General features: G+C 37.2%; 1 protein-coding gene across 2 annotated transcripts in view; it reads right to left on the reverse strand.

The window, feature by feature from the left end:
• Nucleotides 1–26,936, reverse strand: part of CCSER1 (coiled-coil serine rich protein 1) — a 698,243-nt gene that overhangs the window by 227,764 nt on the left and 443,543 nt on the right. The gene's annotated exons all lie outside the window — the stretch shown is intronic.

Below are 26,936 nucleotides of genomic sequence, written 5' to 3' on the forward strand. Positions count from 1 at the left end.
TTGTTTTCACAGCCTCTCTCTCTCTGTGAAAACTCATTTATTTAGTCATCTTCATCATAATCATCTGTAGTAAACACTATTTTAAAATGAAGAAACTGTGATACAAGAGGATGAAATAACTTGTTCAAGGTCAAATAGATAGAACACGGCAGAGGTTGGATTTGAACCCAAGCAGTCTAGTTTCAGAGGCTGTGCATCTATACAGTAAGCATACGCTTCACTCACTGAACCACCCACTGAAAAACAGCCCTAATAACGTAAGACAAAGCATTTTGTTTACAATTGCAATAAGGCAATTGCTCTTTGCTTTCATCTAGAGTCAGGTTTCCTTGATGTCTTCTGAGAGTGACTCACATACAAAATAATTTGTGCACAATCCCTAATAGTTATTAAACCCAAAAACCACTCAAAGAAAAATTGCATATATTTTTACAGGCTGTGAGGAAAGGAGGAGACGATCAAAGTGCATCATTCAAGATATCAGGAACCTGACCTCAAAGCAACCTTGAGACTGTCTGTGCACTAAAAGTATTAAACAATTTACTGATCAGAGATAGGTATATCCTTAAAGGTAATAAAATCATGCCCTCAGGGATTCTCACGTGGGGCAAGACCTTTCTTCACACTAGCAAAGGCTCCTCACTGCTTCCTTCTTCCTACTCTCTCCCTTGTTTCTACCTTTTTGTACTTCTCTGCTTTTTATAAGTATTATCTCTTCACTTACTGTCAGACTTGACAGCTGTCCCTTAATAAACCTGCAGTCAGCATGTCTGTCTCCAAAAAGAAGCTGCATCCCAGGTAATGTACAATCTGCTGTGGAATTTAAAACTATGTGACTATGTCAGAAATAAGACTACACGCTTCCCTTAAGGCTTAAGAAGCTCTGGTATGAGTAGTGCACTGAGAAATACAAATTAACATTAAGAGGCTTAATTCTCACTGTTGAAAATAATAGAAGAGGCTTCCCGCCCCAGAATTGTCTTAGATTAGAAAACTTGTAATTACAAATACTTTTTCCTCTCTTTGAAATACACATGCATCTTTTGTCAGCTTTTAAACACAGAGACATTTTTTTCAGAAAATTGGGAGTCATATCTTTGAAATGTAAACAGCAAGGGAAATAGCATCCCTACCCCCCTGGTTCTGTAAGGGTAGTTGTCCAACTTTCTGGGAACCTTGTTCCAACCTGCAAATGTTCTTCTGTTACAACGATCAAAGAAGTTTGTTTCTCTCCTGCATAAAACCAATCAATTAATACAGATGGTCACTCCAATTTCCAGGAAAATTTAGGATGCATTACGTACATGTATGTAATCTCCAACATGATCTACCCACCCCAAGTCCAATCAAATTCTAAATGCTGTCAAATGTTCTCTACTTGAGCTATTGTTTACAAGCCTACCTTAGAGATATTTAGTTCCAGACCACTTAAATAAAGCAATTATTGCAATGAAGTGAGTCACACAAATTACTCAGTTTCCCAGTGCATATAATAGTTATGTTTACACTACACTGTGGTCTATTAAGTGTGTAATAGCATTATATCTAAAAATGTTCATTCATTAATTAAAAAATGCTTTGTTGTTAAAAGTGTTACCATCATCCAAGCCTCCAGTGAGTTGTAAACCTTTTGCTGGTGGAAAGTCTGGCCTTGATGTTGGTAACTGCTGACTGAGTAGGGTTGTGGCTGCTGAAAGCCAGGGTGGCTGTGGCAGTTTTTTAAAATAAGACAACAATGGTATTGGCTCATGCGGCTCAGTAGATTGAGCACCAGCCTGAGAACCAAAGGGTCACCAGTTCGATTTCCAATCAGGGCACATGCCTGAGTTGTGGGCCAGGTCCCCAGTAGGGGGCGTGCAAGAGCCAACCTCACATTGATGTTTCATTCCCTCTTTTTCCCTCCCCTCCCCTCTGTATAAAATAAATAAATAAGTAAATAAACATTTTAATAAAAAATAATACAATGAACTCTGCCACCTTGATTGTTTCTTTCATGAACATTTTTTCCTGCAGTTTGTGATGCTGCTTGATAGCATATTAGCTACAGTGGTTCCTCTTCCAACACTGAAGTCAATCATCTCAAACCCTGCCACTGCCTTATCAACTAAGTTGAATATTCTAAACCTTTAATGTCATTTCAACAGTTTCTTCAGTATCTTTACCAGGAGTACATTCCATCTCAAGAAACCACTTTCCTCACTCATTCATAAGAAGCAACTCATTGTCTGTTAAAGTTTTAACAAAAGATTGTACCACATGGTCCCATCTTCAGGCTCCGCCTCTAACTTTTATTCTCGTGCTGTTTCTATCACATCTGCCATCCCTTCTTCCACTGAAGACTTGAACCCCTGGAAGTCATGCATACGAGTTGGAATCAACTTTTCCCAATTTTCTGTTAATGTTGGTATTTTGCACTCTTCCTAATAACTATGAATGTTCTTAATAGCATTTAGAACATTGAATCCTTTCCAGAAGGTTTCCAATTTACTTTGCCCATATCCAACAGAGGAATCACTACCTGTGGCAACTATAGCCTTACAAAAAATATTTCTTAAGTAATAAGACTTGAAAGTCAAAATGACTCCTTAATACATTGGCTACAGATTAAATGTTGTGTCTAGCAGCCATTAAAACAACCGAAATCTTACTGTACATTGTCAAAGAGCAGTAATGTTTGAGAGGAGTAGCTTTTTGAGGTCTCTATAGTGGGCTTCAAACACTCAGTAAAGCATGTTTTAAACAGATGCACTGTCATGCAGGCTTTGTTGCTGCATTGACAGGCAGAGTAGATGCAGTATAATTCTGAAGGGCCCTAGGACTTTTGGAATGGGAAAAGCACCGTGGCTTCAGTTTAAAAGTCATTGGCTGTATTAGACTCTGTCAACCTGTTCTCTGAACAATTGAAGTCAGGCATTGACTTCTCTCTAGCTATGAAAGTCCTAGGTGACATCTTCTTCCCACATAAGGCTGTTTTGTCTACATTGAAATCTTGTTTAGTGTAGCAGCCTCACTAATCATCCTTCCTAGATCCTCTAGGTAACTTGTTGCATCTTTTTTATCAGCACTAGCTGCCTTGTCTTGCATTTCTTATGTAATGTAGATGGCTTCTTTCCTTGCACCTCTGACCAGCCTCTGCTAGCTTCCTTTCCCTCAGACTTCATAGAACTGAGGAGAGTTAGGGCTTTGCTCAAGACTAGACTTTGGCTCAAGGGAATGTTATAGCTGGTTTCATCTCCTATCCAGACCACTAAAACATCTTCCATATCAGCAAAAAGGCTGTTTCACCTCTCACCTTCATCTGCTCACTAGAGTAGCACTATTATTTTCCCATGGGAATTTTTCCTTCATGTTCACAACTCGGCCGTTTGGCCCAAGAGGCCCAGCTTTCAGCCAACTTGATTTTTGACATCTTTCCCACTAAGCTTAATCACCTCTGGCTTTGATTTTAAACACTTACAGGCCACTGTAGGTTTATTAATTGGCCTAATTTCAGCATTGTCGTGTCTCAGGGAACAGGAAAGATCAAGACAGAAGGAGAGAGACAATAGCTGATTGATGGAGCAGTTGGAACACACAATCTTTATCAATAAAGTTTATTGTTTTTTATGAACACAGTTCCTGGCTCCCCAAAACAACTACAACAGTAAGCAATGCTGAAGATAACTGATCACATATCACCATAAAAATACAGTAAATGAATGGATCAAAAAACTATGGTACATATACACAATGGAATTCTATGCAGCAGAGAGAAAGAAGGAGCTCCTACCCTTTTGCAACATTGTGGATGGAACTGGAAAGCATTATGCTGAGTGAAATAAGCCAGGTATTGAAGGACAAATACCATATGATCGCACCTTTAACAGGAAGCTAAACAACAAAACAAACAAGCAAGCAAAATATAACCAAAGACACTGAAATAGAGAACAGAGGGACAGTGACCAGAGGGGAGAGGGGAGGAGGGAATTTCAGGGGAAATAAGGGAGGGATTTAGGGGAACAAATATAAAAGATACATGGACAACAACTAAGAAGGGTGGAAAGGGGAGGGGGGTGGGATGGGATGGGAGTAATACACAGAAAACTGTACTTGAAAAATAATTAAATAAATTAAAAAATATATAATAACAATGAGACATTTTGAAATGCTGAGAGAATTACCAAAATGTGCCAGGCGCATGAAGTGGGCAAATGCTACTGGGAAAATGGCACCGAGAGCCTTGCTTGATGCAGGCTTGTCACAGCCCTTCAATTTGTAAAAAGCACAACTTACCCCTAAAGTGAAATGAAGGGAAGCACAATTAAATGAGGCTCAGTTGTATTTTAGAACTCTGCATACAACGGGTTATGTGTGCCTGGCTCTACCAAGGGGTGTGGTTTCTGCCTGGCAACCTCTCAGTGACTTACCTCACATTCTGGTTTTAATGCTTATTCAATAACACCAGTGTTTCCTTTCCCTTTTTACCTTTGTGGAGAGGATGTCTGGGTTGAGAAAAGATTTTGTTTTTATATTCCCAACATAGGTGCATACACTTCCACCAGCATGGTACGGTGTGCCCTTTTCTGTGATTCTCAGGAGTTCATTTATCGTTTTCAAACAACTGCTGTGATCCACATTGTGCTTCAATCAATTTAATTTTGGAGATAATTGGCAACTGGATAATGAGATGTTACTACACGTGCCATAGGCATAATAAGTATGTGGGCAAGAGTTTTATAAGAGTAAGGTATTCCATACGGTTGAATTTTTCAGAGAAGTTAGGCTCAAAATTTTAAGTCTAAATAACCATATCCATGACTTATTTTTTTCTCAATGCACTTCAAAAATGAAAATAGCAAGTGGTAATAGGTGAGCCCTTCTCTGTCTTTCTGTAATAGTTGAATACAGACATTATTTTAGCACATAACTCACTGTACATAAATATCGATGTGTGCAACCACTGCCCCTGAGACTTTGCCCCCAGGTGGGACCAACTACCTGGTAAAAGTTATGCTGCAGAGCCTCCTCCCGCCCCCATGGGATAGGAATGAATCTAGCTTCCAGCAGACGCCACATTCTTGCTTAGAGACTTCTCCTGCCCTCTCTTACTTTCCTCACTCCTTTCTCTTGAGAACACGCTGGCAACAAAATACTAGTATACACTCTTAAGTGCTCCCCCCTAATAGTTTGTATTTGTACATATGCATTTATAGAAAATACGCCTGATTAGAGTTTACAATAATGTGATTTTCTTATACATCCCGTACCCTATGTTTCCACTTACTGCTTCTATTGTCTATCTGAAATACATAGAGGCAGTTTTGATTGGTGAACTTCTGGTAACCTCCCCTTCTTATATTCCATTCTGCTTTGCCTTTCCCTGGGCCCTTACTATACCGTATCTCTGACAACAGTCACGTGTGGACATGAATCATGCCCTTGGTTAATGAGCACACTTAATTTAGCAGCTAAATTGAATAATTTTTAGGCTTCCTAAAAATGGTTAGCAAAGTGCCTGTACACACTAATTTTAAAAAGCAGTCCAATCAAAATATACTAGAAATGGCATTAATTTTATAGTTATGGATAAAAAATATTGCTCTAAAAGCAAAATTACCAAAATCATAATTATCAAATACTTAATAGAGGAAAGCAATATTCTTCAAAAAGTTTTTAATTTGGTGAATTTAACTATTTTAATCAAGGTGTATTTGAAAACACATTTCATCTCACATTTCCTGTAACTGATTTTTTGCTTCCTTGTGAAATCCTTCTTTAAGAAAAAAAAATAAGGCCCTGGCTGGTGTAGCTCAGTGGATTGAGTGCGGGCCTGTGAACCAGAGAATCACAGTTCGATTCCCAGTCAAGGCACAGGCCTGTGTAGCAGGCCAGTTCCCAGCAGGGGACACAAGAGAGGCAACCATACATTGATATTTCTCTCCCTCTCTCCTTCCCTTCCCCTCTTAACTATAAAGATAAATAACTTTAACTATAAAGATAAATAAATAAAATCTTTTAACAAAAAAAATAAGATTCAGCATCTAACACTGATGCGCTTAGAATATTTTCATTGTAAAATAATAAGTTAGTATACATTCTGTGGCATATTCAACTCACAAAGCATAAAAATAAGCATTTAAGAGATTTCAAATTGTCAACTGTCTAGTCTAAACCAATCCTAAATGGCAAAAGGCCAGCATTTTAGAAGGCTCTTTATCTTGAAAACTTTACACGTTGCTGCAAATTGAGTTGTTTGAGGGTGATTCCCGGTGGAATGGCGCTTAGAGGAGAGAGCTAGAACCGAGATGGACAGTTTTCCAATAACAGACATGCATTATATTTCTTCTGCTTCCTGACCGGTGACAGTAGACATTTATTGTGACTACTATACCTAGAAAATCATTCGACCCCCTCTGGTTTTCATGACAAACACATTTCTCAAGAGTATTACTTCTAGAAAACCATGGCTCTTTTTGTTAAAAAAATAATCCATCAGTCAATTTTACTTTTTTCATAGATCCAAGTGGCACCTTTGGATCTATGAAAATTACTTAAACTGTAACTTATCTGCCCATCCACTATATTGGTACAGATTCACCAGGACACACAAGAAATAATACATACCTGTCTGAGGTTAATTTTTTTTTCTTTTTTAGGCAGCACAGTTGAACTAACTGCCATACATGAAATTATTGAGTTTAGCAAAGATCTCCAGTCTGGAAACCTGTTTTGTTTTGTTGCACGTGTTGTGTAATCTTTAAATCTCATACAAGTAGGTGAAAAATGTGGGAATGACCATTAAATAACAACAACGAATGGTGAGGAGTGCTTACAAGGGGACAGGCACTCATTCAATCTTCATAACTTCCCAATGGAATAGTCACCAGTGTCATCGTTTCCACTTCGCAGATAAGGAATCTGAGGCACAGAGACGCTAAGTAACTTGTTCACGGTTCCAGAGCCAATACTGGACCTCTTGCACTTGGTGCCACAGTGGACACAAATTTGCATCCATAAAAATTAGGAATAATTATTTGTATCCTAATAATTAGGAACATGGTCTGTGTTCCTAATTATTATGGTGGATAGTCTGTCATAAGCCACAACACAAAATGAGGGAAAGGAATGGCTGACTTAGACCATGCACGCTCTAGACCTCACAGTCCCTAACACCGGTCAGTACCAACTCTCCCACCCACCACTGAAGACCACGCGGTCTTCAACTACTGACTGCCTTTGCATTTAATCACTACTGAAAGAAACACATCAACTTGCAAGAGATTGTTAGATTTCTTATTTGCCTGGCCAACTTGTTATCAACTGAATTCACTTTGCCTTCATCCCAGCATTCTGTCATCTCTCCTTAATGCTCCCATCCCCATGAGGTAATCTCTGTTCTCTTTCTTGATCCATTCTCCTCATTGTTCTTCTTTCTCCCAAATTTTCTACTTTATCCCTAGAAAGCCTGTCCCACTACAAATAAACTCCTCACCCTCATACACTGGGAGAGCACTCAGCTGAGCATTTGGCCTGTCAGCAATCTCGCCCCCTCCCAACACCTGGTTCTCCGGAGTTCTCTCGTTTGGAGGCACTTCTTTCTTCAGCACTCGACCGGGCCCTCCAAGCAGCTTCCTGATTACCACCCCTCCCCAGCTGGCAGCACTCCTCCAATCTGTGAGGCTCAAGTCTCCCTCTACCCCTCCCTGCATTTATCCAGTGCCAATCTCCCTTCATGCACTGAAGACTTTTGTAATTAACTTCAGTTTTTCTACCACAATCCTGTCATCATTTGGTTGACTTCTGTGTTCAAACATACAATCCAAACAACAACTTAGTCACTAAGTGGCTTGATCTCTCCCTCTGCAATGAGATGCCCCTACCCATAATCTATGCCCACAGTGTCAAGACTGTGCATGTATTACATCATATGGCAAAAGGGACTTTGCCAAACTAATTAAAATTACTAATTAGTTGACTTTAACATAGAGAGATTATACTGAATGGCAGGCCGAATGTAATCACAAGCTCTCTGAAGAGCAAAGTTTTTCCCACAGGAAGGCAGAAAAGGGTATTCAGTAAGATGTGGCAGAAAGGGGAGTGAGAGGCACTCCATAAACTGTTGGAAGGAGCACCAGGACAGAAAAGTAGGAGGATCGGAGTTGCTGAAGGGACCTCCTGACCAACAGCCAGCAAGGAAGGGGAAACCCCAGCCCGACAGCCATAGGAAATGAATTCTGCCACCAACCCGAGTAAACTTGGGAATGATTCCCCCGCCCCGCAACCTCCTCACCCTTAGAACCACCAGATAAGAGCCCAGACTGCTGATGCCTTGATTTTTGCCTTGTGAGACCCGGACAAGAAAAACTGCACAAACTTTCCACCCCAGATTCTGAACTACAGAACCGTGTGACAATAAATTTGTGTTATTTTAAGCTGCTGAGTTTGTGGTAATTTGTTACCACAGCAATAGGAAACGGATATACTACTGCTTTCTAAACACTTTGCTACTTTCCCTCATTCCTCAAGTATCAGTGTGTTTCCTTCCTGAGGCCCCCCAACCTCTGGATTATCACTATGAGCCCCAAAGCCCAGAAAATACACAACATGCCTGACACCTGTCCTTGTTTAATGTTTCCTTCCATGCTATATTTTTAGTAGCCATAGTACTGATCATAGCCAGAGTAGACCCACCACCTAACATAGTACTTCAACTTAGTAGGCATTTGGTTAAGTTATATTGGACAATAACAATAAAAAGATAAGAGAAACACAAAAATAGATCACTGATCACAGACACAAATTTGTCAAGAGTTGTTTTTAATTAAGCCCTGGCTGGCATAGCTCAGTGGATTGAGCGCGGGCCTGCGAACCAGACGATCGCGGTTCGATTCCCAGTCAGGGCACATGCCTGGGTTGCAAACCGGTTCCTTGCAGGCTAACTACCAGCAGGGGATGCACAAAAAGGCAACCATACATTGATGTTTCTCTCCCTCTCTCCTTCCCCTCTAAAAATAAATAAATAAATAAAATCTTTAAAAAAAAGAGTTGTTTTTAATTAATAATCTTGGCAAAGATCTACTCTGCCACAGCACTGACATTCAATAAGAGCATATTACTTTAAGCCAAAAATGTTTCTCAGGCAGCTTTTTAAATAGACACACACTGATCACCCAAGTGTATACATTAATGAGATTAATGCATTGTTATTATGATTATTAATGTAAACCAATAATAGTATATAAAGGTACAAAAATATGGTGCTAATAAACTCTCTTCATAACAAAACTGCTTTAATGCCTTTAACAAAAAAATTCCCTTTTCCATTTATATATAGTATAAATTTATGCCATGTTTAGGCCATGTGAACACATTCCCAAGTTAAAATATAACTTATGACTAAACTAATCACAAAATTATATCATTACATTAACTCTCATTTTGAATTGTTTGCCATCTAGCTAGAAATCTGTATTAAAATGAGAAATCATCATGTTATTTCATTAGTAAATAATGCAGTACATAAACAATATTGTATTCATCTCACACTTCTATTATATTCATAGCATCACTATTTTGAAATCAATCATTTGACTCTTAAAATTTAATCTAAAAAATAAATGCCCCTAAGTAGTTTTGTACATAAAATAAAACCCTTAGAGGGTAAGTAGAGTTTTTATTTTTGTTATTAATTCCTGAACTGGAAAACCTATACCTGCCTTTCAAATGGCAGTTGTACACAGCTAACTTACACTGTTAGACTTCCTTTTTGCTTTCCAACAACTGGAAAATAACATTAACATTTTTGTGTCTAAAATTGGAAGCACTCATTCTTGACATCTGGTAAGTTACAATTTGTTTGAAGGTGAGGGAAGACATAATACAGGAATAAATGTGCTACTCACTCTATTTAAGTAATATGAGTAATTTTAAAAGATGTAGTATATCAGACTTTAGAAGCACATACATGCTACTTCCTTTATTTTAATTACCATGAGAAGCATTGGATTTATTTATTCCAGAAAGTAGCAACAATAATATCTAGTACCTTTATTGCAAATTAGCTAAGGGTCAAGTGCTTTATATACATTTATATTATTTACCTTGATTTTAAAACCTCAAGGAACTTATTAATACACTATTTTTCTTATGAAAGACTGGAGGCTGCCTGCGATGGCAAAGCCCCTTAAAAGTCTACACTGCACAAGAGGCGAGCTGCATGGCAGCCTGTTCACACAGCACAACTAACTGGAGACACCACTTCTACTCTGGCTCAAAGCTTAGTGACTCTGCTATAAAAGCAATTTAAAATCCATGTAGAAAGAGGTTAGAAATTACAAGCAATCTCTTTTATCTGAACTCTAAAATACAAATAAAAATATTAGTTAATATAGTTCTTTTTTCTATTTTAATGGGGCTAACAAATTGGCATATGATTTTATGTTTTATGTGGCTTGTATGACATTTGACTATATCATTATTAGCTAAGACACAACTTAAAGAATGTCATATATAACTTTGGTACGTTCCTATGGCATGTTTTCTTTAACACCCTCGGAAGTTTTTATTATTTCTCCTTTACGGCTGAAATTTTAGAATTATATAAGGAATACATAAACAAATTTATCCCTAATTCTACAAAACTATTAAAGTTCTGTTATATGTTCTGCATCACACATAAATTCATATATATATAAATTGGTGAATAGATTCATATATATAAATAGTTGAATACATATATGTATTATATACATAAATTCATATGTATATAAATAGATGAATATATATGTACTATACATATATATTCATCTACCCCTCCCTCTTTCTAAGTCATCAATCCATCTTTTTTCTGGTGCATTTCAAAGTAAATTTTAGATATCAGTATAAGCTATTAAATACTTTAGAGTGCATATTATTACCTAATGATCAATATTTGTTATTTTGGGGTAAAATTTATATACAGTGAAACATATTATGTTTTATGTGTACCAAAAATACTTTTTTGACCTTTCATTAAAAATCAGAACAGCAGAAATACACAGTTAAACTTATATATTTTGCTTACAAACACATTTAGATAGGCAATTTTTAAAAGTTCAAATGCTATATGATAAAAATGTAATGACTATAAAAAGAAGGCTAGTTAGATAACAAAGTTCACGCTACAGTGTTGGTTAAAAATATGGCTAGCTATATAAATCATACAGTTAAAACAATAATGTTTTACTAATCATAACTTTGAGCCTAGAACAAACAGTTGGAAGTACTGACATGCTGGTGTTGGTGACAATAATGAAGAAAAATCACAACTCTTTTTGAATGACTATAATGTGCTACGCATGTATGATTTCATTTAGTTTTAATTTTACAAAGAACGTACAGTTCTTACCCACAGAGAGAAAGAAAAGGCACTTGCTCTGGGTTCTCCACTTTTTAAGTGGTAGAACTGAGATTCTCATTGAGAAAGTCCCACCCAGAACTGGAACTCGTAACTGGGCACAAGGGTGAGTACGTCCTTTCCCTGCCTGTTGGCTTCTCCAGAGGGTTGTGCTAACAAAGTAGCAGCATCAGTGAATGATCTCCCCGAAATTCTTTATGGGAGATCAGTCCCATTACAACAGTAATTCAGGAGTAGGTCTTCACTGTTCCCTGGAGGCAGCCTGAGATGGCAAAGCCACTTCGAGACTCGAAAAAGCCTATCATCTTCTGCTATTCTGAAAGGCAGACTCAAGATAGAAAGATTATACATACAACCTTTTGCTATGTCTTCAAACTACATAAATAGATAAGAAAGCAAACATCATATGTGTGAATATGTAACACATACACTTAGATCTCTTTAATATGGCCATTTGGTCTCTAATTACTTAAGACTGTGTAATACACTCTGATATTACTAATTCAGAAAGTGCCCTGCAGAATCAGACTCAGTGGTACTAGGCTTCCTAAAATAATATTCACTATAAATATATTTAAATGTTAATTGACTCTTTAAATGCACAGCTTTGATCTGAGTTGCCTTATCTTTTCTTCAATTATTCCTGGGAGGAGTTACACAGAATTAATTGCATAAATATGGTTGATAGTAGAAATAACCTGTTGCTAATTCAAAGGATATTATTTCAAATTTCAGAAAGAGAAACACTAGTGGCTGGACAATAATAACTTGTGCAGCACTCAACTGAGGGTTTCTATAGTGGCAAACCAGCCACATACCTGTGTTCATGATCCAGTGACTTAAACAGCTGAAAGTTCAGTACACACATTTAGTTTTGTTTGGCTTATATAAATAAGTAGTATAGCTTCAAGATAAGATGTATTTGTCTACTGGCACTTCTTTCATTTCTGAAGTATTTCCTAGAGTATTCTATTTTATTTTACTTTTTAAATATTTATTTTTTTTTTTTAGAGAGAGGGGAAAGGAAGGAGAAAAAGTGGGAGAGAAACATCAATGTGTGGTTGACTCTCATGTGTCTCCTACTGGGGACCTGGCCCACAACCCAGGCATGTGCCCTCACTGGGAATCGAACCAGCGACCCCTTGCTTCACAGGCCCGTGCTCAATCCACTGAGCTACACCAGCCAGGGCGAGTATTCTATTTTAAAAGTGCTCAAATAATGCAAAAATAGCTTCAGGATTTAACAAATACCATATAATGGAATTTGGACAATAAAACTGGAAACCGTCATTAGACTTTTTGTTAAATATGAAAAATATACATAATTATATTTTAAATGCATTTTACAAAGATGATAAGCCAAAACAATGGGACAATTCTCTCAATGGATACAGAAGAAATTATTAGATTGTATAATAATTTTAGTTCTTTTTTAGCTGGTAGTGGTGGGTAAGAGTAGAAGTTGGCTTTTTTTTTCTTTCTGAAAAGTGCAAGATAGTGAATGTCAGGCTTTGCAGGATATACACTCTGTCATGACTACACCATTCTGCCCTAAGTCTGCCTTTGGAGCAGGAAAGCGGCCACTGACAGTAGTAAGAAAATGCCATATTTTGCTGTGTATAATGCAAACCCACCTTTTAATGTGCACTATGCACCCATTATTATACTCATGTAATATCACATATCATGGTATACAACCATCATGCACATGTATAATGGGCATCCTTATTTTTATCTAAAATATTAGGGCAAAAAAGTGTGCATGATACACACATAATATGGTAGTGTGTATCATAAAAATTCAGTTATAAAATCCAGTGGCAAGATATATTTGGCACATAGGCCATAGTTCTTTAGCTCTTGCACTGACCATTGCTTTTACTAAGAAAAACTAGAACAGTCTCACCAAAAACCAAATATGTTCAGAGACTCCACAAGCCTACTAATGCAGGTTTGAAATGTCAAAGACCTGAAACCTCAGGATTTTTACAAGAAAACAGAAGCCAGAGAAATAAATGTGACATTTGGTGCTACTTTTATGCTAAGAATTTGTGACACCTTTATATTCAGTTACTGCCAAGGGCTTCCTGGCATATAGCTCCTGAAACCCTTGGAATCCCCTAAGTGCTAAGGGGTTTTGTATGCTAATGAAATGGCTGGTGACCTCTGGCTCCTGGGTAAGGGCTGCTTGCAAGGGAATCCAACCATGTGATTAGATGGTCAGAGCATTCATCCCAGTCCCCTAACCTCTAGGGAGGGGAGAGGGACTAGAGCTTGACTTAATCACCAATGGCCAACGACTTGATCATTAATGCCTATTTAATGAAGCCTCTCTGTAAGTCCTAGGCAAAGGGATTTGGAGAGCTTCTAGGTGGATGAACACACGGAGGTGTTGGCAGGGTGGCCCAGCTGCAGAGGACGTGGAAATGCCATGTCCCTTCCTCCACACCTTGCCCTCTGCATCGCTTTTGTCTGGCTATTCCTGAGTCACGTCCTTATGTGATAAATCAATAATATAGGAAGTAAACTGTTTTCCTGGGCCCTCTGAGCCATTCTGGTTCATTATCAAACGCAAAAAGGAGGTATGGGGAAACTCTAATTTATAGCCAGTTGGCCAGAAGCACATGTAACGATCTGTATTTGAGGTTAGTATCTGAAATGGGGGCAGTTTTACAGGATTGAGCCCCCCCCCCCTAAATTATGAGATCTGATTTAACTCCAGGTAGATTTTGTCAGAACTGAGTTGAATCAAGTTGTAGAATACTCAGTTGGCATCTCAGCAGGGAACTGGATAATCCATCGGTCTGGGGAAACCCTCACGCATCTGGCGCCAGATGCTTTGACTGTGGTAGCAGTAGGTAGTAGAAGAAGTAGAGTTTGTCCTTTCAGAGTCGTTTGCCAATCTATACGTAAAAACCTGAAAAACTGAGCAGAAAGCAGTGGCTGACAATGAGAGATCTTAAGCAGAGTTATCAGCAGAGAGATTGGGTTAAGAGGACTACATTGGAATTCAGATCTCCCATGGGGAGGTCAGGGGCAGACCTCTGGCTTTCCTTCCATTTGTAACCCCACTAAATTCCCACGACTCATAACTGTCCTAGATTCACTCTAATTCCTGACTGGATTGAGATGAAATATTGGAATAAAATTTGGAGAGAATAAACCATAGAAATACAGATTAAAAGGATAAGAAGCCTATGGTATATGATGAAGCAACAACATATATGTAATTGGAATCCTAGAAGAAAATAAGAGAAAGACAAAAGAAGCAATATGGGAAGATGCATTGGATCAGATTGTTTCAAATCTAGTCACAGGTCTGAACCACAAGAAAAGAAAAAGAAAAAAAATAAACATTCCATATAAAAGTATATAAAGTTACTAAAAGCCAAATGAAAAGAAAGGTTAAAAGCTGCCAGAGAAAAGACACATTAGTGTCTAAAAGTAATAATAATAAATTCACAAGAATAAAAACCAGAAAAATGCTAAAAATAAAAAATAACTGCAAATATATCAGTCTATATCCATTTAAAATATGCTTAAATAAATTGAAATAGGCATTTTAGAAGAAAAGAGAATGAAAGAAACAAAAGGAATTTATCACCAGCACGCCCTGACTGGACCAAATACTTAGACAGTTCTTCAGGAATTCGAACAATGATCTCAGATAGGAGCCCAGAGGTGGGGGGTGTTTAATGTTCAAAGGAAATAGTAAATATCTGCACACCTATTAACAAATATTGGAGACGTGGCAATGTACGATGGGTATATATCTGTAGAATTAAAATCCATGACTAAAATATGGCAGAAATAAATAAAATTAAAATACTAAAAGTGTTTTTAATATCTAGCATTACACAGAAAATTGTATAAGTATTCATTTAAATTAGGCTTTTCTGAGTTTAAAGACATACTGTATATTGTAATCACATATGTGTGTCTATCTATCTATATAGATAGATAGATAGACATACATATATACATATACATATAAGACAAACTAACAAAAGAGAATATGGAATAATTAAAAACATAATTCATCCAAAGGACTACCAAAGGAAGCATAGAACAAGTGGGACAAATAGAAAAACAAATATTAAGATAATATATTTTAGTTCAAATATCTCAGTAGTTAATTAAAAGCAAACAAAAGTACAGACTCCTATTAAAAGATGAAGCTTTCTAAATCTGAAGTTTAAGGAAAAAAGACAACTATATTCTATTTACTAGAGATACATGTAAAATATAAGAATACAGAATTATTCAAACTAAAAGAATGAAAGATACATACCAGCAAATACTAACCAACAGAAGCTAGTATTAGACCAAATAGTCTTAATACAAATTTAGTACAGATGAAAATAAATATATTATAATAATTATAATCCATATTATCATAAATATAAAAGGGTCAATTTATTCAATAATATTGTTTCAAAATATACAAAACAGAAGTTGACCAAAAATGAGAAATTAAAGTTTCATATTCTTAGGTGAAGGTTTTATCACATCTCCCTCAGAAATGTATAGGATATGCAAAAAAAAAATGCCGGAGACATACTTGGGAATTGCTGGGAGCATTTAAACAATCAAAGGGTTTTTAAAAACCTATTTTGTTGAACAACACTTTTAAAAACTATTAAAATAAACATTTTGAATTCCAATATGTCAAATAATTGAATATCTCTTTATCTCATTAGGAAGATAGGTGTAGTAAAGATGTGTTCAAAGCAATTAAAGGTAATGAAGAATAAAAGAAATTAAAGCAAGCTCTTCTAGACTTGGGGAGGCAGAATGTTAATAAAAGAAAAAGGCTAAGTATATTAAAACTACATATAATCTCTTACAATATCTTGTCATGTGCATTCTGTGGATGTTTACTCTTCTATATCTTTCATTTTCATGGATTTAAGGTATATTTTTTAAAAAATGTTTAAGGTTGCCAGGTAATATAAAATTAATAATGACTCTGTTTGGACCAAATGTTTATAATCCTATCGTTCTCTTTATCAATTAAATTCCAAATAAATACCTACACGCATGTTTATCCAAGCTATACTCTGGCAGCTCTACTACACTGCCCAAACTAGAACACGCTAAACTTTTAACTGAAAACTAAAGAAACAGCCTACCTACATCACCAGGACCAACCTGAGAACACACTGAATTTTTACAGAAAGATTTGTCAGACCAGATTAGATCAGAATTTCAAGATTTGATCATACTCATCTTCAGAGTTTCATAAAAGAGCTCCAAATAGTAGAAAAAGAGAGAAATGTTATTTATAGTACAAAGAATCTGAATGTTAAAAAATAAAATATTTTGTTTTAATGTGAAACAAAAGAGTAAAAACTTTCCAAAGTTCTCTTTCACCAACCAACAAAAATAATCAAAAAGCCAGGAGAACACTAGACTGTGACTGTCCTGCTATAGAGAACACCACAAAATAATGCTGTGGAAATGTGTCCGTAAAATGAATCTTTCACCTCATCGGGCCATGACTCTGTAGTCAAAGAGCAGCTGATTCAAGTACACTATTCTAAAACTCTGTCATAATTCGCTACCCATAACTAAGGTAAACAGAGAATCGTTTTATTCTTTATTGAACCGGCTAGGTATGATATGAGAAACACAAAACTAAAACTTGTTTTAGTTTTACAAAAAATGTGAAGGTTATACTCTCAAATCACCAGGCCAGACATCAAACACACTTTTTTTCTATGGTGATACTAATGTCATCTATAGGCACAGAACAGAGTGCATAAAACCTAACACTTATTTTCAAATATAAACAATTGCAGAGTAGCCCAAATTTAAATATCCAAAGTTACCATTTGACAAGATTTCATTTTAAATGATGGCACTGATTTCTGAACCCACTGAAAATAATTAAAATTTTTGAAGACAATCAGTCTAAATTGTACTTATCTTCCTCCTCTCCACCTGTACCATCAGTAAAAAATCTGTAATTTGACCAACTCAACATCTCTTCTAAATCTCTCCCTCTTATTTGTTTTTCCTGGAAAGAGCACCATACAATCTTATACTTCTTAATTTTGTGCTGTAATAGATTCCCAAAGAATTTTAAGTTGCATGTGACTCCTTCACTTAGAAACGACCAGAGGGGAGAGGGGAAGCAGATAATGGTGGAAAGAAGGAGAAGGGCCTAGACAAAGAACATGTATGAATGACCCATGAACATGGACAACAGTGTGGGGACTGACTGTGGGAGCAGGAGAGGGGGGAAGATTAGGGGGACGAGGGCAAAGGGGGAAAACTGGGACACCTAAAAATGATATAAGAAAATGAATGTATCTCGCCCCGACTGGTGTAGCTCAGTGGATTGAGAATGGGCCTTCGAATCAAAGGATCGCTGTTTTGATTCCCAGTCAGGGCACATGCTGGGTTACAGGCCAGGTCCCCAGTAGGGAGTGCACAAGAGGCAAACGCACATTGATGTTTCTCTGCCTCTCTTTCTCCTTCCCTTCCCCTATCTCTAAAAATAAATAAATGAATCTCAATTAAAAAGAAAACTAATGTATCTCAAGGAAATGAGACAAGGTTAGGTATCTATTAAAGGCTAAATAAATGGCTATAAATGAATAAAAAATAGGAAAACATTGTCTAGAAAGCTAATTTCTGTTAAAAAAGTGTATGCACATTTTTCAAAACTCCCAATGCTACCCAAATACATAGCAGTGCATTTTTAAAAATGCAATGCATTTAGAAACAATATTTAAAATGTAAAACAGATGTTAATTATTGATACATCTAATATTTAAATATTCATAAATATGTTTAATATATAGACACTTTAAGAAAAACAAAAATATCATAATTAGAATATGGCATATAAAATGAGATATAAAATATAAAAATAATGTAAGAATTGAAATAATTAAGTAATTTCAAATAAGGACTCCCTTTTAATAATATAGCTTATGAAAAATGACCAAACATACTTTTATTCTATTAGATAAACTACTGTTAATAGTAACCCTGGAAAATAATTAAATATTATTAAACTATCCAAATGACTTAACATAATCTGACTTTGATTTTATACCATAACACAAATAAAAGTTGAGAGGTCCCACAGTCATTCATGATGTAAGATGACTAACACCTTTGCAAAGAATTACATATTTTCACCCTGGCTGATGTAGCTCAGTGGATTGGGCGTGGGCCTGCAAACCAAAGGGCCACTGGTTCGACTCCCAGTCAGGGCACATGCCTGGTTTGCAGGCCAGGTCCCAGAAGGGGACACACAGAGGCAACCATACTTGATATTTCTCTCCCTCTCTCCTTTACCTTCCCTCTAAAAGATAAATAAATAAAATCTTTAAAAAAAGAATTACATATTTTCAAATAAATATAAAATTGTAACACTGTATACATTTTGTTTTTTTTTATTTTTAAGTGTATTTTCTTGATTATGCTATTAGAGTGGTCCCATTTTTTTCTCACTTTTATTCCTCTTTGCTGTGCACCTCCCCTTCCACCAGCATTCCCCTCCACCCTTAGTTCATGTCCGTGGGTCATACATACAAGTTTTTTAGCTTCTCTATTTCCTATATTATTCTTAACCTCCCCTTCTATTTTGTAGCTACCATTTCTTCTTATTTCCTATACCTTTCCCTCCATTATTCTCCCTCTATCTCCCCACTGATAACCCTCCATGAGATCTCCATTTCTGTGATTTAGTTCCTGTTCTAGTTGTTTGCTTATTTTATTTACCTATTTATTTCTTTATTAGATTCAATTGTGAGTTTCTTGTCATTTTACTGTTCATAGTTTTGATCTTACTTTTCTTAACTAAGTCCCTTTAATGTTTCATATAATAAAGACTTGGTGATGATGAACTCCTTTAACTTCACCTTATCTGGGAAACACTTTATCTGCTCTTCTATCTTAAATAATAGCTTTGCTGAATAGAGTAATCTGGGATGTAGGTCCTTGCTTTTCATAACTTTGAATACTTCTTTCCAGCCACTTCTTGCCTGAAAGGTTTCTCTCAAGAAATCAGCTCATGGTTTTATGGGCACTACTTTGTAGGTAACTGTGTCCTTTTGTCTTGTTGCTTCTAAGATTTTCTCCTTATCTTTCATCATGGGCAATGTAATTATGATGTACCTTGGTGTGTTCCTCTTTGGGTCCAACTTCTTTGGGACTCTCGGAGCTTCCTAGACTTCCTGGAAGTATATTTCCTTTGCCAGATTGGGGAAGTTATTCTTCATTGCTTGTTCAACTAAGTTTTCAATTTCTTGCACTTCCTCTCCCCCTCCTGGCACTCCTATGATTCAGATGTTGGAATGTTTAAAGTTGTCCTGGAGGTTCCTAAGCCTCTGCACATTTTTTTTGAATTCTTATTTCTTCATTCTGTTCTGGTTGAATGTTTATTTCTTCTTTCTGATGCAAATCATTTATTTCAGTTTTGGTTTCCTTCCCCTCCTTTTGGTTCCCTGTACATTTTCCTTTATTTCACTTTGTATAACCTTCAACTTCTTCCTCTATTTTGGGACCATACTTAACCTTTTCTGTGAGCATCCTGATTATGAGTGCTTTGAACTGTGCATCTGATAGGTTGGCTATCTCTTTGTCACTTAGTTGCATTTTTTTCTGGAGCTTTGATCTGTTCTATCATTTGGGCCAGTTTTTTTGTTGTTGTTGTTTTTTTTGTCTCAGCATGCCTGCTAAGTATAAGGGAAGGAGCCTTAGGTATTCACCTGGCTGGGGAAACCACATCAGTGCTTTGTGACACTAGGTGGAAAAGGGGTCTGAGAGGGAACAATGGTTCTTGCTCTGCTCTTGGCCGGCTTTTAGTCACTTCCTCAGCTTCCCACAAGCAAATTGGGCCCTTCTGGTGCTGATTCGCAGGTGGGTAGGTTTGTGTACATTCTAGGACCCTGTGGGTCTCTTCAACAAACTCTCCTGTGAGGCTGGGAGTTTCTCCCGCTGCCACCTCAACCCCCAACTGGTGTTTTCAATCAGAGGTGTGAGGCTTTATTTCCTTGCACTGGGACCCTGGGTTGCGTGCTCTGTCTCACTCCCCAGCTGTTCCTCCTGGTTTATCTGTACATGAATGTGGGACGGCCCACTCCACCAGCCATCACGTTATTGGGTCCACCAGCTGCTGCCTTGCTGGCCAGCTGCAGCCCTGCCTGCCGTAGTCCTCCACCGCCACTTTACCGTGAGTCCTCTCTGACCAGCCGCTGGTCTCTGCCTCTCCTACTGGTCTGAATGGGTGTTTCTCCTTTAACTCCTTGGTTGTTGGACTTCCATACAGTTCAATTTTCTGTCAGTTCTGGTTGTTTTTTGTTTGTAAATTGTTGCCGTCTTTCTTTTGGTTGTGCAAGGAGGCACAGTGTATCTTCTTACATATCCATCTTGGCCAGAGGTCTCTGGGCCATCTTTTTTGTTGTTGTTGTTGACTCTGTGCAGCTGTTATATTGTAACAGGTGGACCCTTAGGGATTTACCAGGACAGGGCAACTCACTTCACAGCTCTTGTGATGCTGTATGTTGGGGAGCGATCAGACAAGAAACAATGTCATTTGCTCAACTCACCCCTGGCTTTCAGTCACTTCCCCCACTACCCAAAAGCACACTGGACCCTTCTGGTGCTGATTCCAGGTGGTGGGATTTTGTACATTCTAGTATCCTGTGGGTCTCTCTAATGAACTCTCTTCTGAGGCTAGGGGTTTGTCCTATTGTTGCCCCAACAACCCCACAGATTGTTTACAGCCAGAGGTTTTGAGGCTTTATTTCCCCCTCACTGGAACCCTGTATTGCACAGTCTGTCTCACTTCCCAGTTGTTCCTTCCAGTTTATCTGTATGTGAATGTGGGACAGCCCGGATCTCCAGCCACCACCTTGCTGCAAGTCATCTCCACCCCAGCTTCCTGTCTCCACTCCTCCTACAAGTCTGGGTGAATGTTTCTTCTTTTAACTCCTTGGTTATTGGTCTTCCAAACAGTTCAATTTTTCTGGCAATTTTGGGTTGTGTGTGTTTTTTTTAATGTGTTGTTGTCCTTTTGGTTGTGCAAGGAGGCACAGTCTATCTACCTATGCTCCCATCCTGGCTGAAAGTCCACATTTTTGTTTCATTAAACTACTTTACTGGTTTGCCTTTCTAGGATAAAAAACAATAAATTCTCATTACAAGATAAAATAATGTGAGCCCAGATGTGTTCAAAGGAAAAGTCAGCTGTCTCCATCTAGTTCCCTATTCCTTCTTAGGTAACCTCATGCGTGATGCTTTCACAAACAGATAAGACATAGAAAAAGGTATACAAACAAATAAAAATATACAAACATACACTTTTTATAAAAATGTATTCAATATCTATGACTGCAATTTGCTTTTAAGAGTAAATCTGTTCTCATTAAATATAAAAACAAGCATTCAAAACTGCACAGTTCTAACTGGAAAATCGAAGCAAGATTATTTTTTAGACACATGAATTAGAATTCCTGAAGAAATCTATGTTACATAAACAAAAGGTTGTCTAATAAGTAATATATGGCAATTGAAAGACTTGTAATGTATGCAAACAGATCACTAATTATCTCAAAAGTAATAATTTCAGCAGAAAAAGTATGGATGAATGCGATAAATGAACTCATTCAATACCACTTCTACAGTCACATGGAAGCATTCTCATAAAGGATACCACAGACATAGAAAGTTTTAATTCTCGTATTAGCACATGGGTACATTATGTTATTATATCCTATCATCCTGAAATATGAAAATTATAATTCTAAACTTACTTAGAAATTACATTTACTTATAAATTTATAATTTTAATTTATTTGTAAATTACTTCTAAAGAAGAAAATCTGGCCATGGAAGTTGAAAAGACGTGAAAGGTCTGACATTTTACTCAATAACTATAAATTAGCACACAACAGTTTCACTAGCAGAAGGCTTGAGACTCGGGGGTCAGGCACACGGGCACTTTATTACTGAGGATACAGCAGGCTGTCTGAGCTTAATGTTTCCTTTACCTCTACTTGTCCGCCCAACCCCCTAAATTCCACTGGGGACCATGTGGAGCAACCTGGGGGCGGTGGCATACAACCTCTGTCACGGCTAAAGAACCTAAACTTAAAAAATCCCAATCTTTCAAATGTGGTGCTCACAAACTGCCCAAATATTGTCCTAGAAGGAGACGTTATATTTATGACTCTGGTCAAAACGAATTTCTCCTCCGCCCTAGAGGGAGATATAATCTTTATCTTCCAAGTTCAATCAACATGGGTTTGTCACTAAGTATAACACATTTAGGTTATTTGGCATAACAGGTTCTTCTATGGGTGTTGGTTTTGCTGTTGATTTGATAATGTCTGAAGTAATTATAAAAATTAAATATTTTAATATCTGATCTATGTACATTTATGTGTCAATTTACTTTTTTCATGCTTATTAAGATTGTAACACTTTCATTCTTCTTTCTTTTTTATTGAGACTGCTAAAACAAACCTTTAAAAATTCAGAAATGAATCAATTTTTTTATCTTGAAAAACTGAGAAATCAGGATTAAATTTTATAGTAATCAAGTACTCCATAACAACCTATAGTTAGTTATTTAAAAAATAAATTTGACATTTATTTTAACAAAGTTATTTCCCTTCTCTGTAATATTGACAAATTTTCTTCATGGATTGAAGAACATTTATTCAGCCCGCCTTTACCTATCATTGTGCTAGGTGCTCTAGCAAATACAGATGAAAAAAAATGTGGTTTCTAGCTGAGAACACATGCACTGACCTTAAAACAACTAAATTATAATGCAGGGATGTGAATGATTAAATGCATGTAAGAGACAATAAGAACATCAAGAAAGACTGATTAAAGAGGTCAAGTTTAAGGTTAAGAATTTACACAGGTCAGTAGGAGGACAAACGCAGGTCAAGGCTTCAGGTGTAAAATAAGGTGTTATTCTTCAGGTGTTATTCTCTGCATATCTAGAGAATAACGAAAAGGGCACAGTGACCAGCGCAGAGCAGGCAGACACTAATTGGGAAATAAGGCTGAACAACCATATTACAAAGAGCTTAGGATAAAGAATGAGGAGCTGGACTTCATTTTCTATGAAAAAGGGTTTACTGGCTTTTGAAGAAAAATAGCACGATGAAATAAATAAGACTGGATTGGAAAAAAGAAAGGAAAAAGATAATAATTATCCTCATTTTTTTTACTCTGAAGTACGACTTACTAGTCTTTTCGCATCTCTCTCTCACTCATTCATTTTACTATGAAGTACTTATTTATTTTCTCACATTGTTTACTTTAATTCTTCATTCTACAGAGGAGGAAACAAACTGGGAGGCATTAAATAACTTCTCCAAATGCAACTAGTACGCAGATGCCAGAGATGGGATTTGATCCCAAGTCCGTGTGACGTCACAGCTACGCCTCTTAAACACGCTGCAACACAGCTTCTAGTTATGAGTCTACTGTGATATTTCACATACGTAAAGCACTGAAAATTTGAACAAAAGCATTGATTATAAAAATGGAGAGTAAATTATGAAGTAGGAAGAAAGGAATTTCGGAAAAGAATAGGATTTAGTAACACTGGCTAAGAAGAAAGCTGTGCCAAAGTGGGGCTGAGTTTTAAGCTTTGGTGGTGGAAAATAATGGTGGAAATAAGAAGGAAATGTTTTGAGAAGGGAATATTAATACTAAGAAGCACCAATCATGAACAGGCTGCATGTGAAGAGGGTTATGTATTTAAGAAAAGAAATCAGCATATGACAGGGCTGGGCCAAAGACACAGCGCTTTCTTTCATTCACCAATTTTATCCTCCCTTCTTTCATTTCAAAATTTGTCTTCTTAAAGGATTGACTTGTCTGAAAAATTTTCATCAAAATTTTAAGAGTATAAAACCAAAGCTATGTTGTCATCATCTTAACATGCTCTTTTTCTAAATAAAGGACTTCATTTTTAATCTAATCTAACACACTAGTCTCCTTATTTCATGGAAAATCTGTGACAACCTTTCCTTTTTTTAAGAATATTTCCCCCTTTTCCCACTCTTTGACCCTTTATTTCCACCAAATCTGTATTTTTTTTAAGAAGTGGAATAATATAGTGGTTAAGAGTATGAGTCTAAAGTTCTTGCCATTTAAGATGCTAGCTTTAAAACACCTAAGGACTCTGAATCTGAATATCCCTACCTACGAGTGAAGGGAAATATGGGTGATAATAAGAACACTATTATCATAGGATGTCAGGAGGATTAGATGAGATAATATGTGTAAATGGCTTACAACAATGTGAGCACATTGTAAGCACTATATGAGTTGGCTGATTTTTAAATAACTCTGCTTCTTCATATACCTTACCTCTCTTCCCCCCTTCAGACCCACTTGTTTCTTCTCTTGTCTCTTAATTTTCCCTATCATTGCCCTTTTCATGAATCACAAAAGGATAATGAATCACATCAACATTTGAGTATATCTGAGCAAATAAATTCATAAACATGTAACTTGAGGCATGACTTTTTATTCTAGCCTCTTCTATATTTATGACTCATTCATAAGTCATTATGAATGCATTCATAATGCATTCATATGCATTAGCCACTTGGATAAGCCACCACTACCTCAAACCCAACGTAAATTAAATCATATTTTTGTCTCTAGAAATAGAATTTTGAATCTCTCCCTTAATGTCGGGCAGTGCTATTCTTCCCAAGTTTATAACATGAGAATAGTCTTTGACATGTTTTCTCCTCAATCCTCCAAAATCAGTCATTAAGATCTTCATTTTTATTTTGATATAACTTTCAGATCCCCCTTTTCCCAAACACATACTGACACTGACCCACTCCACACTCTTTTTTTTTTATTTAATTTATTTATCTTTAGAGGGGAAGGGAAGGAGAGAGGGAGAGAAGATCAATGTATGGTTGCCTCTTGTGAGTCCCCTGCTGGGAACTGGCCTGCAACCCAGGCATGTGCCCTGCCTGGGAATAGAACCACCGACCCTTTGCTTCAGAGGCCCATGCTCAATCCACTGAGCTACAGCAGCCAGGGCTGCTTCCTAAAGTCTTAAGTTAATGATGTAAGTACATTTGAACTTGTCCTAACCAAGTATAAAATAAACTATATCTGGATTTTCCTTGTTATTTACCTATCCCCCATCCTACCATCAATTTTACTTTTATTTTATTTTAATATTTTATTTATTTATTTTTAGAGACAATAAAGGAGGGAGAAAGAGAGAGAGAGAAACAGCAATGTGTGGTTGCCTCTTATGCACCCCCTACTAGGGACCTGGCCCGAAACCCAGGCATGTGCCCTAGACTGAGACTTGAACTAGGGACTCTTTGATTAGCAGGCCAGGACTCAACCCACCGAGTTACATCAGCCAGAGCCATTTTTACTTTTAAAGATATATTTTAGATACAATTTGGGATACTAATACTATTTTAAACATTGCCAAAAATGGATCTCATTTTTCACAGTGATTTATCATTACTGAATATTCACTCCATTTCATTCATATTACCTAGCTTAAAAATACACAGCATACTTTTGGAGGGCAGAAGCTATGTCACTTTGTGTCCCAATGTTTTGTTTTAATTTTTAGGGCAGAATATAGAAATATTTCTAAATAGTATGAAATAGTAACAGTGGCTAAAGTGATCAAGAGTTCTTGGTGTTCCCAAGGCCCTGCTAAAAATGACCCACATGGGCCCTGGTTGGTGTGGCTCAGTTAGCTGAAGCATTGTTCTGTAAACTGAAAGGTCATGGGTTTGATTCGCGGTCAGGGCACATGCCTAGGTTGGGGCTTCGGACCCTGGTTGGGGTACATATGAGAGGCAACCAATTGATGTTTCTCACTCACATGGACACTTCTCTCCCTCTTTCTCTCTCCCTTCCCTTCTCTCTAGAGTCAGTGAGCCTATCCTCAGGTGAGGATAAAAAAAAGCAATTGCCATGATCACATACCTATATCTGAAGGGGGGAAAAGTACAGAATCAAGAGGGTTATTATTCCTTGAAGACAGACAGCAGGGGAGTTGCCACCCCTGTCCATCTCTCACTCAGTAATAAAGTGCCATGGTGCCTGTGGCAGGCAGTCCACTTGATTCACTTTCTGCACTGTTAGTAAAGCCTCAGAGAAGTCTATAATCAGGGAAAGTGACTCTTATTATAGTAAGATATGTTCTCTTAATTAAAGCTAAATGCTTGCTTATTCTCCCATGAACAGGAGATCAGTTTCAGGGGGAGGCAGGCTGAGCTGAAAGACCATGGACGTCTGATGGGTTGACGGAAAAATATCAGAGGAAAAAAAACATTTACATTGGGCTGTGATTTAAATAACAAGATGAGTGTGGTGGGGTTGGGGAGGAGGTGGAGATTCTTAGGAATTTATAAGTCCTGAGTGAGCAGACACACTATGAGATTTAAGGTGGAGTCCAGATCACTCCTGCTCTGTTTGGCCAGGCAAACCAAGAATTCCCTTAAGGTAGTAAAAAGATATGAAATATCCTAGGGTTAGACAAAAAGACAGAGATTTGGGTCACTGAAAGGTAATCTATTCCTGG

This window comes from Sturnira hondurensis, unplaced genomic scaffold (assembly GCF_014824575.4).
Source record: "Sturnira hondurensis isolate 20B ecotype Veracruz unplaced genomic scaffold, ASM1482457v3 Scaffold0004998, whole genome shotgun sequence".
Lineage (NCBI taxonomy): Eukaryota > Metazoa > Chordata > Mammalia > Chiroptera > Phyllostomidae > Sturnira > Sturnira hondurensis.